A 14541-nucleotide genomic window follows, 5' to 3' on the forward strand; every position below is an offset into this window, starting at 1 on the left:
TTAAAATGCCTTTTCCCCTTTTTCACTAGAAAAAAATGAAAATGAATGGGCTTTTTGAAAAATCTATTTTTTTCTGCTAGAATGATTAAGGGAATGTTGTTTTTCAAAATGCGCAAGGTCTTTCCAATGTTGTCATAATTGCCCTTTACTTTTCCTCATTACACTGTCTAAAAATAGGGCTTTCTCTTTTCTGGACTCAAATTGCTGACTGGAGAAATCTTTCTAAGCTTTGGCATCGGAACTTCCTATTCTTCATGAACTGGGAAAAAAACTAAAGAGAAATTTGGGGTTACATTGGTACAGGGAGTAGCGTGTAACTCTCTGCAACAATAACGATTAACTCTAGGTAGAGAAGAGGTCTGTGTAATATATAAAAGATACCCTCTGTGTATTTAGCACTATTTAGGCTATATGGTACTAGCCTTGCCCCAGACTGGGAATGTAAACTTTCCCACTTATAGTTCAGTAAGATTGGCTTGGAAGGGAAGAGAAAAGTTGTTGAGATCCAGGCTCTGAATCAATCTTCAGTGGTATTTATTGAGCTCTTACCGTGTGCAGATTACTGTACTAAGTGCTTGAGAGAGGGTATAAATGTTCCCTGCCCACCAAGAGAGGCGGCCTAGCGGAGAGACCTTGGGCCCGGGGAATCAGAAGGACGTGGGTTCTAATCCCAGCTCTGCCAGTTGCTTGCTCTGTGACTTTGGGCAAGTTACTTCACTTCTCTGTGCCTCAGTTTCCTCAACTGTAAAATGAGGGTTCAGTAGCTGTTCTCCTCCTGCTTAGACGGTGAGCCCCATAAGGGGCGGGGACCGTGTCCGACCTAATTAACTTGTACCTACCCCGGTGCTTAGAACAGTGTTTGGCACATAGAAAGAGCTTAACAGATACCATAAAAAAGAAAGCTTAAAGCTAGAGGGGAAGATAGATATTAATATAAACAAATTGTGAGCATGTATATAAGTGCTGAATTGCAGGGGTCCAGACTGGTAGCTCCCAGAAAGTAGGGGCATTTCTAGGTTACGTTGGGCCTCCCGTTGTCTAAATAATAATAATAATTAAATATTTGTTAAGCACTTCCTATGTACCAAGCACTGTACTAAACGCTGGAATGGATTCAAGATAAACAGACCCCACATGGGGCCCACAGGCTAAGTAGGAGGGAGAGTAGGCATTGAATCACCATTTTGCAGATGAGGGAACTGAGGTACAAAGAAATGAAGTGACTTGTCCGTGGTCACGGAGCAGACGAGTGGCAGAACTGGGATCAGAACCCAGTTCCTCTGGCTCCCAGGCCTGAGCTCTGTCCACGAGGCCAGACATACTTCTCCCACGGTCCCTGCTGTCAAATCCCTGTCTAATCAAGATTGCTCCAAGCTAACACTAGATTTGAGACGGTGGCACCCGCTGTGCTTCCTGGAATGGTGAATACGTATTCAGTTCCCCTCGCCATCCACCTGCTCTTCACACTAACTCCTCCTCCTACTGCTTCTCCTCCTTCTTCTCAGCATCATCACTGAGACCTGGCTTTCCCCGCATACCACTTTCTCCCCTACTGCTCTCTCCTAACATGGCCTCACCTCTCACTCTCCTCAGTTCACATGCAAAGAGGGAGGAATCAGTCTTCCAGGCCCACTTTCTCTCCTTATCGCCCTCTTTGTCTCTTCTTTTCATTTGTATCCCCCATTGTCTGCCTCTATTACTCTCCCAAGCACTTAGGACGGTGCTCTGCACACGGTAAGGCGATAAATAATAACAAATATGATGGATTGATTAATTACTACATTTTGAAGCCACAGTATAGTTATCTATCACATTTGGGGTCCCATCTTTGAAGTTTGGAATGATTTGATGTTTTCTTTTCTTTCCTACTCTCAGTCCCTTCTCCCTCCTTGATTCTTGGGGACTTCGACTCCATGTTGATGATCCTTCTGACTCCACTGTCACTGGTCTCCACATATAATAAGGATGATGATGATAGTATTTGTTAAGCACTTAGTATGTGTCGGGCACTGTGCTAAGCACTGGGGTGGATACAAACAAATAAGATTGGTCACAGTCCCTGTCTCACGTGGATCTCACGGTCCTAATCCCCGTTTTACAGTTGAGGTAATTGAGGCACCAAGAAGTGAAGTGACTTGCTGAACATCACACAGCAGACAAGTGGCGGAGCTGAGATTAGAACCCAGGCCTTTGACTCCCAGACCCGTGCTCTATCCACTAGGCCACCCTCCTCTTTGGCCCTCTTGCTCCACGCCACCTCAGTCACACAATAGACATCTCTCCATCTCTAATTTAACCAACTCTAACATACCACCATCTGACCACTTGACCTGACAGCTCGCCTAGACCCCTCACCTCAAATTCTATGCTTTCCCTCCTCTTTATGACCTCCAGACTCTGGACACACTTCACAGGTTATCACTTTCCCCGAACCAACCTTCTACTCCCTTGATGCAGCATGGCATAGTGGATAGAGCATGGGCCTGGGAATCAGAAGGTCATGGGTTCATTCATTCATTCACTCAATAGTATTTATTGAGCGCTTACTATGTGCAGAGCCCCGTACTTAAGCGCTTGGAATGTACAAATCGGTAACAGATAGAGACAGTCCCTGCCCTTTGACGGGCTCACAGTCTAATCGGGGGAGACGGACAGACAAGAACGATGGCAATAAATAGAATCGAGGGGAAGAACGTCTCATTAAAACAATGGCAAATAAATAGAATCAAGATGATGTACATCTCATTAACAAAATAAATAGGGTAATGAAGATATATTAGACGTAGACGTAGTACGGTGCTTTGCACACAGTAAGCTCTCAATAAATAATAATAATAATGTTGGTATTTGTTAAGCGCTTCCTATGTGCAGAGCACTGTTGTAGACACAGGGGAATCAGGTCGTCCCACGTGGGGCTCACAGTCTTCATCCCCATTTTACAGATGAGGTAACTGAGGCCCAGAGAAGTGAAATGACTTGCCCACAGTCACACAGCTGACGAGTGGCAGAGCCGGCATTCGAACCCATGACCTCTGACTCCAAAGCTCGGGTTCTTTCCACTGAGCCACGCTGCTTCTCTAAATACAAATGATCGATCGATTGACCGACTGTAAGCTCCTTGTGGGCAAGGGACTTGTCTACCAATCCTCTTGTAGTAGATTCTCCCAAGTTCTAGGTAGAGCGTTCTGCACGCTCTTGGGTCGCTTGACCGATTTCTCCACCCTAAGCTAAAGCTGAGGATTACGAAGACTCGTATCCATTTTTTTTAAAGTGCGTATTTTAAAAGCGCATATTTTAAATGTGCATAGATTTTCAAATGACTGAAGTTGGTCTCGACGGAGGGAGGAGTTCAAAAGTGAGGCGAAGTGTTCAGAAGGAGTGGGTCCGCTACAGAGTGCTTTCTGAAGCCTCTTGTGCCCGGAACTCTCTCTTGCCTCATAGCTGACGCTCTCCCCGGCTTCGAGACCCTCCTAAAATCACATCTCCTTCAAGAAGCCCTTCCAGACTAAGCTCTGCATTTCGTCCTACCCTCCCTCCTCTCTTCATCAACTACAAACTCGCTCCAGCCCGCGTCACTTGTGTAAATAGTCTTGTATTTCACTATTTCCCCTTCCCCAATCTATGTTAGTGTCCGTCTCCCTCCGTGACATGTAGTCACCTCTTGAGCAGAGATCCTAACTACCACCTCTGTGGCACTGTGCTTTCCCTAAGTGCCTAACATGAACTCTCTTCAAATGAGCCCAATAAATGTCCCTGACTGATGACTTGATTGACCGAAACTGCCATTCACAATGTAGTTTGATGGTACTTGTTAAACACTCACCATCGGTCAAATACTCTTCCGTGCCCCGGGGTAGAAAGAAGTTTAATTAGGTAGGACACGGACCCACATGGGGCTCGCGGCCTTAAGCAAGAGGGAGAACGGGTATTGAATCCTCATTTTACAGTTGAGGAAACTGAGGCGCAGAGATGTTAAGTGACCTGCCCGAGGTCACACAGCCAGCAACTGGCAGAGCAATTGGCAGAGTGGGGATGAAAATTCAGGTCCCCTCACTCCCAGGCCGTGCTCTTTCCATTTGGGGATTGAGAGTGGGGCTCAGTGAAAAGAGCCCGAGCTTGGGAATCAGAGGTCATGGGTTCGACTCTCGGCTCCGCCACTCGTCAGCGGTGTGACTGTGGGCGAGTCACTTCACTTCTCTGGGCCTCAGTTCCCTCATCTGGAAAATGGGGGTGAAGACGGTGAGCCTCACGTGGGACGACCCCCGTCTCTCCCCCAGCCACGGGAATGCATTATGGCTAGATCATGGGGAACATCTGTTTTCTTTATGTGAATAACACATTTCTCGTAGCTTGTACGACGCAGTGAAATGATGCACGATACAAGCTCCGAGAAACGTGTTATTCGGCAGGTCCTGGGGGACGTTGGACCTCGATCTGGAATCGAAAAATCGGTTGTCAGTTCCACTCCGAGGCCAAGAAACAGTCCCGACACTTTAGCTCACCATCATCCCTAAGTATTTGTGGAAATCTGTGGCTTTGGAGCAGAGCTGTCAGTTTTGTCTGCTGCTCGCTTCGAACCGACAGACTATCCCGTGGAAGCGACGGACTGTTTCCATTTCTCCTCTTCTCCGAGAGGAGAGTGCAGGAGTGGCATCTTCCACGAACCTGCTCTATTGCCTCTTCAGACAGAAGCTGTCTCAGATCGGTGAGTCGAAGAAACCTCCCTAAAATCCTACCTCTCCCAAAAAATCTTTATTGAGCAATTGGAGAAGGATTTAATACCCGTGCTCCTTCCTAATAGAATGTGAGCCCCATGTAGGACCTGACTATCTACCCCCATGCTTAGTATGGTGTTTAGCACATAGTAAGTTCTTAAATGCATAAAGGTTTATTATTATTAATTACCAATATTTTGAGTCACCTCAACGTAATAGCCACCTGTAACCCATGTTTATTGTCACTTCCTCACCATGTGTAAATAAATTCACATAGATTCATACTTATGCAAACCAATTTTCATGTTCATTGTAACTCCTCTGCAAATATTTTAATATCTGTCTCCCCTTTTGGAATATGAGCTCTGTGTGCAAATGTCTTATATATCCATTAGACTTTCTCAAGAGTATAGTACAATGAGTTGAATCTAGTAGATGCTCAATAAGTGTCATTTTACTGCAGTTCTCCTTTTCCATTCCTGTACTCGGGGGCTGAGTCCTCACTTCTTGAGAGGATCCAGGCATTGGGTCAATTCCACCTCTGGAAATTCGTTCCAACCTTCTAAAATTTAGCCCTCTCCAGTCTTCATCAACACTGTTCTTCCCTCATTGAGCACCAGGTCCACAGCTCCTGCCGGCTATTCCAAACCTTACACTCTCCGCTGAAGAACTCACCACCCCCTTACGCTCCCTGCTGAAGATTCATCCTCAACCCGATGACATCGTGAACAACTTTATTGGCAAAATGGAAACATTCAGCCATGACGTTCCCGAAGTCATCCATCACCTCCTCATGGGCCGATTGCCCCCTCTCTCCATTAGTTAGAAAGATCTTTTGCGGTATCCACAGCTGCTTCCAGTTATCATCCCATCACTTTCCTCCCATCCCTGTTCAAATGACTCAAATGGATTGTATACACTTGATGATTTTACTCTCTCTACCAAATCTCTTCTTTGGACTCACTGCAACCATGGTAATTCTGCCCAAGTTTTTCCTGTTTTGAGAGACAGAGAGGCAATGAAAAGACTCTGTCACCCAAAAAGGTTGTGCAATTAGAAAATGTAATTCCATTCACTGGGTTTTGTCTAAATTCAAGGACAAGAGGCCCTTAATGGGTAATAGAGTGATGCGTGAGAGATGCTAGCTGTCAGATCAATAATCATCAGGGTGAATATCGAGGAGTGCCATCTTCCACTGTTCCTTTAAACACCCTGGTTGTCTCTGGTCTGGATGGACTTAGCAGTATTTGTTGGTAATAATGCTATATTTTGTTATAGAAAACAAGAAGACGCAGAGGGAAACAGAGTCCAGGCACTGGGGAATACAATGAGATTAAGAAATTCAAAGAGATTCAGCCAAGAAGAAAAGGATTGCGAGGATGGAAATGCAGAAGAGCCCAGAAGGCTATAAGAGAGAATTGATGAGCTGGAAATTGAAGGCAACAATCAGAAAAGATCAGGAATAAATAGAGGCTTAAATCAATCAAGAAAAAGATAAAAAGAGAGAGAATGAGGCAAATAGTCCATTAGAAGGATGAAAAGAAAGGCTCTAGATTTTAAGCTCCTTGATGACAAGTATTATATGTGTTATTGTTCTCTCCCCAGCGCTTGGTAAAATGCTCTCTATATGGACACTCAATCAATTAATCATATTTATTGAGTGCTTTCTTTGGACAGAGCACTGTACTAAGGAGAATATAGTATCACAGATTCGAGAGACACATTCCCCTGCTCCAAAGGAGCTTCCAGTCTAGAGGGGCAAACAGACATTAATTTAAATATATTACATAGAAGTGCTGTAAGGCTGAGGGTGGAGTCAATGAATGAATGCATTTATTCAATCATATTTACTGAGTATTTACTGTGTGCAGAGCACTGCACTAAGTGTTTGGGAGAGTACAACAAGAAATAGACATTTTCCCAGCCCACAATGAGCTTACAGTCTAGAGGAGTACTACTGATTGATAAAGTCAGGAGAGGTTAGCAAGAGTGAAAATCAAGAAGAAAGGAAAAATAGAAGGCAGAAAGGGAAGAGAGAATAGACTTTTATCCTGATTAAGGTCTTTAAAATTATTCGGATACTTTTTGACTCTGTTAGGATTTTTTGTTCTCCCATATCAAATGCTCAAAATCTTTTTTATTAAAAATGCATATAGTGGAACTCAAGACATTTATATATGATGATTTCTTTTTCTTCATAGAACAAGCAGCTTTTAGCTCAAAAGCAGATATAGTTGCTTGCAATTTTAAAGCTCCATATGGGCCTCGCGGATCAGAAAAGCTGGGACCCTTTGGTAAATTATATAGCTTCCTTTAGCAAAAACACCTGTCTCACAGATGCCTATCCCGCCTTAGTCAGAGTTCTGGCACCAGCTGAAATTGATATTAATCACCCCTTACCCACAAATCTTGGAGAGAAAGACAGACCTCTAAAGATGGCAGCTAGAATGAGCCACATAAAACAGTATGAGTTCAGGGCTAAAGCCTAAAAGAAATATGGACTTAGAAGGCTAAGAATTTTAATCACATTTCAAAATATAAGCCAGAGGACTAGTAATGTACTTCATCAGACTCGAATTGTTCATTCCCACCAATGTGAAAATGGTGAGCCAGAAGTAAGTGATTAAATGGGGTTCTTCAGCGGAGGGTCTAGTATGACCTGAGTTCATTTGGATTGGGTCTGAACCAACAGGTTTGGAGGTAGGAGTGATTCTTGAAGGGATTCCAGAGATCTGACCGGTGAGGTTCATTCATTTATTTGTATTTATTGAGTGCTTTCTGCGTGCAGGGCATTGTACTAAGCGCTTGGGAGAGTACAATATAATAATAAATGGTTCTTAAGAGAAGCAGCGTGGCTCAGTGGAAAGAGCGCGGGCTTGGGAGGCAGAGGTCATGGGTTCGAATCCCCGCTCTGCCACTTGTCAGCTGTGTGACTGTGGGCAAGTCACTTAACTTCTCTGGGCCTCCGTTACCTCATCTGTAAGATAGGGATTAAGACTGTGAGCCCCACGTGGGACAACCGGATGACCCTGCATCTACCCCAGCGCTTAGAACAGTGCTCTGCACATAGTAAGCGCTTAACAAATACCATCATTATTATTATTACATTATTATTCGACTCTAACCTTCCTTGGCCCTAAAGCAGAATCAGATATCTCTCCAAGGGGATGGAGAATGGGGAGGTAGAGTCAAAGTTACGAGGATCTGGTAACTGACTAAAAGGGGCTAGATCACATTTGGGGTGTTAGCTGATCATAGGTGCTGGCCCCTTCAATTGATTGGGTGGAAATGTCATCGTCCCAGTTCTATCACCTGGGGATGCAATTTATTTTTATTAGGGACTTCTTTATTGTGACCTCGGTAAGCAGAGAGGGCTAGTGAAAATGTTTGGTCGGATGTCATCTTCAAACACTCCATTTACCAAGTCATTACTGGTTAGAGTTTATCTCAACTCCAGCCAATCATCACAGCAGTGAGACTTGGCACCTGGTCCAGCTTGCTTTCTGGAAAAGACAATAGCTTGGTATCAATCTCTTGTGCAAAATGAGTTCTTAAGAAAAAATCTAAAACTCTACCCAATTCTAGGAATTTTAAACCTATATAATGATAATGTTAGTATTTGTTAAGCGCTTACTATGTGCCAGGCACTGTTCTAAGCGCTGGGGGAGATACAACGGAATCGGTTGTCCCACATAGGGGCTCACAGTCTTCGTCCCCATTTTACAGATGAGGTAACTGAGGCACAGAGAAGTGAAGTGACTTGCTCAAGGTCACCCAGCTGACAAGTGGCAGAGCCGGGATTAGAACCCATGACCTGTGACTCCCATGTCCGGCCTCTTTCCACTAAGCCACACTGCTTCATATGCAAGCTATGCATAAACTATTTGTGTATCATTGTATCTATCTCTAAACATGAAGAAGCAGTATGGCTTAGTGGATAGAGCACGGGCCTGGGAGTCAGAGGGTCATGGGTTCTAATGCCGGCTCCGGCACTTGTCTGCTTTGTAACCTTGGACAAGTCGCTTCACTTCTCTGTGCCTCAGTTCCTTCATCTGTAAAGTGAGAATTAAGACTGTGAGCCCCACATAAGCACTTAACAAATACCATAATTACTTTTATTATTATTATTATTATTATTCTCTAAAAAAAAATCAAAGATCTCTTCTTATATTTGGAACAGGAAACTCCCATTTGCAGGGGTGGAGCATATATGCTACTGGGGAAGATCACAACTTCTCCAACAAATTAAAATAGCTTTCAAATTTATTGCCACATCTTTCATGTAGCTGAGCTACTGTTTTGTTCTTTAAATATCTCTTCTTCCTAGAGACTAGTTTTTATACCATAATAACGGTGGTATTGTTGAGGGTTTACTATGTGCCAGGCGCTGTACTAAAGCATTGGGGTGGATATAAGAAAAATGGGATTGGATACAGGCCCTGTCCCACGGAGGGCTCACAGTCTTAATTCCCATTTTACACGTGTGTGTGTGTGTGTGTGTGTGCGCGCGCGCGTGCGTGTGGGGAGAGAGAGAGGCTAAAGAAAAGGGAGTATCTGCCACTGGGAGAAATATCTAGTACTCTGCATACGATCTATAATATTATTGATAGTGAGTCTAAGGGAATAAAAAGAAGTGTTTGTTTGATATACGAACCTCGCATGAATTTAAATGTCTTTACTTTTAATCACTCACATAATGAGCCTTTTGGGTTTTACAAATTAATAATCATTACTAGGCCTATTAAATCAATTGCACTATTAAAACTAAATATGCTATCCCCAAATGTCTCTAATTGGCCAGGCTCTGAAGATATAATTTATTGTGAGACAAAATATTGGATAAAAAAAGTGCTGATTAACATTTTTCATATATGAAAGCGGTGAATCAATGCAAATGATGTTTCTGATATGCTATGTCCGCCTTAGATAACTTCCAGTGTCATATTCTATACTAATTTGGGAGAGGGAAATATATAACTCCTACTTGGCACTATTTCGACAGACTGCAGACCCGAATACTGTTTTTTGTAATTAGCTAAGCACTCCAGAAGGGGCAATATGTTTGCAAAATAAATCAAAGAGTGATAATGAACCAAAGAAAGAAGCCTCAGGCTTTTCATTTTGATGGTAGAGAATAACCTAGTCTCTGATTGCAGCATACGACTACAGGAAAAATGTGGAAATCCATACTGAAGGGTATTTAAAAAGTCCTAAATATTCACCCTAGATGAGGTATAAAGGGAAGCTTGCCCACAAGACTCCATTTTATTCTTCACCCAGTTCTTGTGATCTATTCATAATCTGGAATTGGCAAAACTGGATGTGTGTTGAGGAATTTCTTACAAACTTGGAAAAGGGACTGAGTCAGCTGGGCCTAGCTAAATTACATAGCTAGGCAAATCCTTTGTGGAAAGTATTTTTTTTCTTTACATCCTGGCCATCTATACCGGCAAAAATTAATTACATTTTCCAGAAGGAATGACAAGGCTGTGTGCTAGTAAACACACATTATTCAGTTAATTCAGATTTGGTGGACTGTGATCAGGGTTGCCTTCCCTTTTCACCCGCTGTCTTCCCTATCACTGTAGACACCACCACCGTCCTCCCTCTCTGGCATGTTTTTTATCTTGGCATTATCGCTTCGTATCTCTCATTCAACCCACACATTCAATCTGTCACCAAATCCTGCAGTTCTACCTTCACAACACCTCTAAAATCCACCCTTTAATCACCATCCAAACTGCCACCATGCTGATCCAGGCACTCATCCCGATGGGTCTTGATTACTGCGTCAGCATCCTCGCTGACCTCCCCTCCTCCTGTCTCTCCCCTCCTTCACTCTGCTGCCCAGATCAAGTTTGTAGAAATCAGTCCATATCTTCCCACTCCTCAGAAACTTCCAGTGGTTGCCCATGCACCACCTCATCAAACAGAAACCCCTTACTATCGGCTTTAAGGCGCTACATCAGCTCTCCCCCTCCTATGTTACTGATGATGATGATGGTATTTGTTAAGGACTTACTATGTGTCAAGCACTGTTCTAAGCACTGGAGGAGATGTAAGCTAATCAGGTGCCAGAATGCCATCTTGCCCTGAACAGGTTCCTTCCCCAGCATCGCTGCTAGTCAAACCACGGGTGGCCACCAGATTGCACCCATCACCCTTTCAGAGTTCATGAAATGATCTGGGGAGGACCTGGCTACCGGCCCACTCCTGCCATGGTTCTTCGATTAAAAACCTTCATCCCCAGTGGCATAGCTCCAGCGGGCAAGTGTGCCACTTCTGGCTCTTTGACCCCTTCTTCCAAGGTCCAGTGTGAGTTGGAATTTGGAGGTGAATATGTAGGTTAAGAAGAATACATTTCATGGGTCGCCTACCTTCTCTGTGGGAATGACTCTAACTCATGAGGAGGACTACAGCTGGAATCTGATAAACAGGGTGAACCACAGTTCTAAGTGACACATCCATTTAGATTCACACTTCCTCTCTTCCTAAGTCACTGCACCAGTTGGAGTATCCAAGAAGACTTTTTAGCATTTACCCTGGGGGCTGTGGAGGATTTGCCTTCTCTGCACAGTTGCAGGGCTCGAGGAAGGAAAGTGGTAAGCTCTCTGGTCTATATTTTGCCCTACTTTTTGGTGATGTCAGCAAGGACATTACCACTCCTCACACGCTTCACCCCTGAAAGTTGTACCCAGTGGTTTAACATTCTAGGAATTTTCCCAGCCGGCTTAATAGAGGGGGGTAAAATCCAGGCCACGTAATTATCCCAGTTCTCTGCTTTGCATTCTGCAGTAACCGAGTTCCTGTTCTTTTTCCAGTCAATTCTCCTCTCCCAATATTTCCAGCCTCTGAAACTTAGACATCTGGAAAACCTAGTTATAACTTTCCCTTTCTGAAAATTTGGTCAAGATTGTAGACATATGTGTCTGGAATGTCCAAGCTTTACCATTACAATGTGCTTTTCATTTGCAATTACATCTGATGACTTATAAATACCTAGAATGGTGCAATGAACACATGAACGTTGAGGAAATAGTATTTGATGATAAAGACTGCTCAAATTGTACTACTTTTTTTGTTGAACAGGCCAACGTGGATATAAATGTATCAGTACTCTTTGGTGGTTGTTCCTGATTATTCAGTATGATCTCAAGGGCTATAACCTACCCAGTCTTTAAGAGCTGCTTTTTTGCATTCACATTCTATCATGAGACATAAAATTCTCTTTTTTTTAAATGGTATCTGTTAAGCTCTTACTATGGGCCAGGCACTATACTGAGTGCTGGTGTAGACTTATACAAATTAGGTAGCACAATCCAAGTCCTACATTGGGCCTTTATTCTTAATCCCCATTTTCCAGATGAGGTAACTAAGGCACAGAGGAGTTAAGTGATTTGTCAATCAGTTTTTATTTATTGAGGCTTACTGTTTGCAGAGTACTGTAATAAACACTTGGGAGAGTACAGTATAACGATATAACAGACCCATTCCCTGCCCAGAATGTGCTTACCGTCCAGAGAGGGAAACAGATAGTAATATGTATAAATAAATTACGGCTATGTACATAAGTTCTGGGGGGCTGGGAGGGGAATGAATAAATAAATAAAAAAAATAAATAAATGTTGGTATTTAAGTGCTTACTATGTGCTGAGCACTGTTCTAAGCACTGGGGTAGACACAGGGGAATCAGGTTGTCCCACTTGGGGCTCACAGTTAATCCTCATTTGACAGATGGGGTAACTGAGGCACCGAGAAGTTAAGTGACTTGCCCAAATTCACACAGCTGACAAGTGGCCGAGCCGGGATTCGAACCCATGACCTCTGACTCCAAAGCCCGTGCTCTTTCCACTGAGCCACGCTGCTTCTCTAAAGGGAGCAAGTCAGAGTGGCCCAGAAGGGAATGGAAGAAAAAGAAGTGAGGGCTTAGTCAAGGAAGGCCTCTTGGAGGAGATGTGCCTTCAATAAGGCTTTGAAGTGGGTAATTGTCCATCGGATATGAAGAGGGAGGACGTTCTAAGCCAGAGGCACGATGTGGGTGAGAGGTCAATGGAAAGATAGACAAGATTAAGGTACAGTGAGAAGATTAGCATTAGATGAGCAAAGTGTTTGGGTGGGATGACTAGGCGAAGTAGGAGGGGACAAGGTGATCGAATGCATTAAAGTCGAGGGTAAGGAGTTTCTGTTTGATGCAGAGGAGGATGGGCAGCCAGTGGAGGTTCTTAAGAAGTGGGGAAACATGGGCTGAACGTTTTTGAAGAAAAATGATCTGGGCAGCAGAGTGAAGTATGGACTGGAGTGGAGAGAGACAGAAAGCAGGGAGGTCAGCCAGAAGGCTGATGCAGTAATCTAGGAGGGATAGGATAAAAGCTTGAATTCACATAGTAGCAGTTTGGATGGAGAAGAGAGGACTGGTTTTAGCGATGTTGTGAAGGTCAAACCGACAGGATTCAGTGATGGATTGAATATGTGTGTTGAATGTGAGAGGAGTCAAGTATACACCAAGGGTGTGGGCTGGTGGTGCCATCTACAGTGATGAGAAGGACAGGTTTGGGTGGGAAGATGAGTCCTGTTTTAGACATTAAGTTTGGGGTGATGGCAGGATATCCAAGTAGAGATGTCTTGAAGGCAGGATGAAATGTGAGACTACAGAGAGGGAGAGAGAGCAGGGCTGAAAATGTAGATCTGTGAATCATCCACAGAGAGACGGTAGTGGAAGCCATGTGAGCAGTTGAGTTTTCCAAGGCAGTGAGAATAGGTAGCTGGAGAATAGAAAGGGACCCAGAACTGGACCTTGAGGGACACCCACAGTTAGGGGGTGGGAGGCAGAGGAGGAGCCCGCAAAAAAGACTGAGAAAGAGGGGCCAGAGAGATAGGAGAAGAACCCGAAGAGAACAGTGTCGGTGAAACCGATGTAGGATAATGTTTCCAGGAGAACGGGGTGGTCAAAAGTGTCGAAAGCAGCTGAGAGTTCGAGGAGGATTAGGATGGAGTAGAGGCGGTTTGACGAGGAGGAGATGATCTGTGACCTTTGAGAGGATGGTTTCTGTGGAGTGAAGTGATTTGCCCAAAGTCGCACAGCAGACAAACGGCAGAGCCGGGCTTAGAACGCCGGTCCTCTGAGTACCAGGGCCGTGCTCCTTTCCCAGATTTCCTCAAAGTTGGGTATTTGATTATCAGATGGACAAAGGTTTTAATCCATTTTTCTGCTTGATTTTGATTAAGTTAAGAGAACACTGCAAGTTTTACCTAATTGATTTTCTTTTAGTCACCACGGCCTTGGATTTTAAGGATAAGGTTGCTTATATGACAGGGTATATATTTTGAATGCAGAGAGGATGATGAAATAATGCCTCTGTCCAATCTGAATTGTAATTCTCATTTTAGTGTTTTTTGCTTTTTAGGATTGCCCATGTTTTAACAATAAGTAGGATGGCTTTCTACAAATATCAGGGTTAATCATAATGATAATCATGGCATTGGTTGAGCACTCACTATGTGCCAAGCACTGTACTAAGCGCTGGGTTAGGTATGAGATAGTCAGGTCCCAGTGGGGCCCACAGTCTAAACAGGAAGGAGTACAGGTATTGAATTCCCATTTTGCAGATGAGGGAATTGAGTGAGAGAGAATTTAAGTGATTTGCCCAAGGTCACACAATGGGCAAGTGGTACAGCTGGGTTGAGAACCAAGGTTCTCTGAGTCCCAGACCTATGCTCTTTGCACTAGTCTACCCTGCTCCTAAGGGTTGTTTTTAAGTAATCCCAGTATCTACTGGTAAACGTTGTCCTGCTTACTGAACTTCATCATGCTGTTTATATCTTATAT

Source organism: Ornithorhynchus anatinus, chromosome 14, assembly GCF_004115215.2.
Source record: "Ornithorhynchus anatinus isolate Pmale09 chromosome 14, mOrnAna1.pri.v4, whole genome shotgun sequence".
Taxonomy (NCBI): domain Eukaryota; kingdom Metazoa; phylum Chordata; class Mammalia; order Monotremata; family Ornithorhynchidae; genus Ornithorhynchus; species Ornithorhynchus anatinus.